Source organism: Coregonus lavaretus (genome assembly GCF_964263955.1).
Source record: "Coregonus lavaretus genome assembly, chromosome: 35".
Taxonomy (NCBI): domain Eukaryota; kingdom Metazoa; phylum Chordata; class Actinopteri; order Salmoniformes; family Salmonidae; genus Coregonus; species Coregonus lavaretus.
The window spans coordinates 18,712,953-18,717,529 of NC_140022.1; positions in this window are offsets into that span (position 1 = coordinate 18,712,953).

Sequence of the window (4,577 nt, forward strand, 5' to 3'; positions counted from 1 at the left end):
GCTTAATTTGTATGTCAGGTTTTCGGCACATTGTCGAACTTTGTAGACTCTTATGATGGCAATGCTTGCACATGAGATTTAATATGTGAAATAATATAGACTTCATAAATAAGATCTCACCAATAATGGGATTAACAGAATACGGTATTTTGGCACATTAGATGTCGGGAGTCTATATACCAGCATTCCCCATGCTGGCAGCCCTAGCTCACTATTTGAGAGACCGAGATACTAACAAATACCCACCAACAAACTTTATTCTAGAGCTGGCTGAATATGTTTTGACGTATACATAATTCAGGTTTGATGATGAATACTACCTCCAAACAAAAGGAGCATCGATGAGCTCCACATTCGCTCCAAGCTATGCTAACCTTGATGTGGGTCATTTTGAAGAACGTTTTGTTAACAATGAAAATCCATTTTTGAATAAAATCCTGAAGTGGTATCGATATATTGACGACATTTTTTGCATATGGGGAGGAACGGGAGAAGAGCTGTCAGACTTTATGGCATTACTCAATGACATTGACCCCAATCTCAAATTCACTATGGAATGTGACAAATATGTTCATTACCTCGATATGTGGTTTGAGAAATTAAATGGAACCCTGTTTACAACTCTGTACAGAATTGAAACGGATAGAAATACTCTAGTACAGGGGGACAGCTTCCACCCTGAGCCATTAAAAAGAGGACTTCCAAGAAGCCAGTTTTTCAGACTGCGCCGTACATGCCACTCCACAGAGGACTATCTAGAAAAAGCAGAGGAGATACGCAATAGGTTTCTAAGAAGAGGCTACTCCCCACTATGAGTGGATGAAGCTCTTGATTTGGTATTAGGGAAAACACGAAATTAACGGCTACAAAAAAGACCCACTAGAGCTAAAGAACACTGTAATGTTCACAACCATTATACACTTTGAACTCGTGCAAAGTGGGAGATGCTGTCAAGAAACACTCGTATGTTTTATCATCGGACCCAGCTCTGCCAGCTAAATTTAAGAACCCACCACATTGTATATAGGAGAGGTCGCAATTTACACGACAAATTGGTCCATGCCAACTGCCACCCACAAAAGAAAATAAGACAGGCTATTTTACGCCCTCTTCCGAATGTTAGCTATAAATGCAGAAGTTGCGCACAGTGCGAATATTTCTGCCACCCACATACAGGAAAACGGTTCCAAATAAATGACATTATTACGTGCTCCACCACCCATGTTATCTATATGATTAAATGTCCATATGGGCTGTGTTATGTAGGTAAAACATCTCGTTCTCTCAGAGTATTAGTGAACATAAAAGTTAAATCAGGAGAAACTACAGGGATTATCCGGTCAAAGTTCATTTTAATGACCAAAAACATGACATTTCTACCTTTAGATTTTGTAGCATAGAGAAAGTCAAGATATCAAACCGGGGAGGTGATATAAATAATACTCTGAGCAAAAGCGAATGTTTCTGGATTTTCACCCTCCAGATATTATACCCAAAAGTTCTTAATGATGAAATGCCCATGAATGTTATGTTGTAAATATGAACATGAGTTAATGCCGCCACTTCAGATTACGTTTTTTCTTGTACTGTAACCAATGATTTATGAAAACTTATTTGATAGGTCGATGTCCTCATTGTGGTTTCAAATCAAATTGTATTTGCCACATGCACCGAATACAACAGGTAGACCTTACAGTGAAATGCTTACTTACAAGCCCTTAACACTTATTTTTCTTAAAACTGCATTGTTGGTTAAGTAAAAAAGAGATAAGTACAAAATAAAAATAACAAAGTCTTGTTTAATACGTTTTATGTACACACTTCCTTATAATTATTAGAATACTTATGAAATGCACATTGTTATATTTTGGGAACATGCTTGTTTTCCTTATACACCAACCCCAATCGATGCATTGAACGGATGTGGGTGGAGCAATGTTTATATAAGGGTGCAAATTAAAAACACTCACAAAAGCTCTGAAGAAGGCCTTGTGGCCGATACGTAAAGCTTAATAAAAAGAGCAACGATACTAGCAAGAGCAGTGTGCAGGTTTCTTATTTTTTCTCAGGTTTTCAGCACACCAAATCTTTGCAAATGCCTGTTTTTATTAGTATGTACATGGCACGCCAAATAAAGTTGTTTAAAAAATAAAATAAAAAACATTTATGTTCTCAATCAATTCATAGTAGACTATTGAAACAAGACATAAATGGTATGTCTACTTCATATAACTCCAGGGTAGACTGCAGTGCTTTGCAGGCAGCGCAATAGCGGGCTGCCTGCACCATATGAGATTGGCCCAAAGATATTTATTATGTTTTGGATCTTACTGACATGAAATTCATAGAAAGGTCCCTTGGGGGAAGGATGTTTGGCATACCTTTGACGTATGCAAAATAATTACTGAGAAATAACAAATAAGTTGGGACATTTTTGACATTTTGGCCTTACCAAGGCCTTAAGACACTACAACGATGAGTAAAATTGTGCTTAACAAGTCAGATAAGTTGCATCGACTGTGTGCAATAATAGTGTTTAACATGGTTTTTGAATGACTACCTCATCTCTGTAGCACATACATACAATTACATTTAAGGTTCCTCAGCCGGGCAGTGAATTTCAAACACAGATTCAACCACAAAGACCAGGGAGGTTTTCCAATTCCTAGCAAAGAAGGGCACCCACTGGTAAAAAAACAGCACCTTTGAGCATGGTGAAGTTATTAATTACACTTTGGATGGTGTATAAATACACCCAGTCACTACGAAGATACAGGCGTTTTTCCTAACTCAGTTGCCGGAGAGGAAGGTAACCGCTCAGGGATTTCACCATGAGGCCAATGGTGACTTTAAAACAGTGAGGATGGATCAACAACATTGTAGTTACTCCAAAATACTAACCTAACTGACAGAGTGAAAAGAAGGAAGCCTGTACAGAATAAAATATTCCAAAACATTCATCCTGTTTGCAATAAGGCACTAAAGTAAAACTGCAGAAAATGTGGCAAAGAAATGACCTTTATGTCCTGAATACAAAGCGTTATGTTTGGGGCAAATCCAACACAATGCACCACTGAGTACTACTCTTCATATTTTTAATCATGGTGGGGGATGAATCATAGCCACCATCATGGTGGTCCTCTGTAGCTCAGCTGGTAGAGCATGGTGCTTGTAACACCAAGGTAGTGGGTTCGATCCCTGGGACATCCCATACACAAAAAATGTATGCACGCATGACTGTAAGTCGCTTTGGATAAAAGCGTCTGCTAAATGGCTTATTATATATTATTATATTATAATCATGATATGGGTATGCTTGTCATCTGCAAGGACTAGGGAGTAAAATAAATAAAAACAATTGGAATAGAGCTAAGCACAGGCAAAATCCTAGAGGAAAACCTGGTTCAGTTTGCAACAGAAACTGGGAGACAAATTCACCTTTCAGCAGGACAATAACCTAAAACACAAGGCCAAATATACACTGGAGTTGCTTACCAAGACAACATTGAATGTTCCTGAGTGGCCTAGTTACAGTTTTGACTTGAAAATGGCTGTCTAGCAATGATCAACAATCAACTTAACAGAGCTTGAAGAAATTTGAAAAATAATAATGTGCAAATATTGGACAATCCAGGTGTACAAAGCTCTTATAGACTTATCCAGAAAAACTCACAGCTGTTATTGCTGCCAAAGGTGACTAACATGTATTGACTCCTTGTCACGACTTCCTCCGAAGCTGCCTCCCCTCCTTGTTCGGGCAGGCTTCGGCATTCGTCATCACCAGAGTTTTCATCTATATTTTTTGTAGCTGTCTATTTACAACCACAAACCGATGCTGGCACTAAGACCACACTCAACGAGCTGTATAAGGCCATAAGCAAACAAGAAAATGCTCATCTAGAGGCGGCGCTCCTAGTGGCCGGGGACTTTAATGCAGGGAAACTTACATCCGTTTTACCTCATTTCTAACAAGCATGTTAAATGTGCAACCAGAGGGGAAAAAAAACGTTTGACCACCTTTACTCCACACACAGAGACGCGTACAAAGATCTCCCTCGCCCTCCATTTGGCAAATCTGACCATAATTCTAGCCTCCTGATTCCTGCTTACAAGCAAAAACTAAAGCAGGAAGTACCAGTGACTCGCTCAATACAGAAGTGGTCAGATGACGCTGATGCTAAGCTACAGGACTGTTTTGCTATCACAGACTGGAATATGTTCCGGGATTCTTCCGATGGCATTGAGGAGTACACAACATCAGTCACTGGCTTCATCAATAAGTGCATAGATGACGTCGTCCCCACAGTGACCAAACATACAGTGGCTTGCGAAAGTATTCACCCCCCTTGGCATTTTTCCTATTTTGTTGCCTTACAATGGATTTTTTGGGGGTTTGTATCATTTGATTTACACAACATGCCTACCACTTTGAAGATGCAAAATATGTTTTATTGTGAAACAAAGAAGAAATAAGACAAAAAAACAGAAAACTTGAGCATGCATAACTTTGTAGAGCCACCTTTTGCAGCAATACAGCTGCAAGTCTCTTGGGGTATGTCTCTATAAGCTTGGCATAT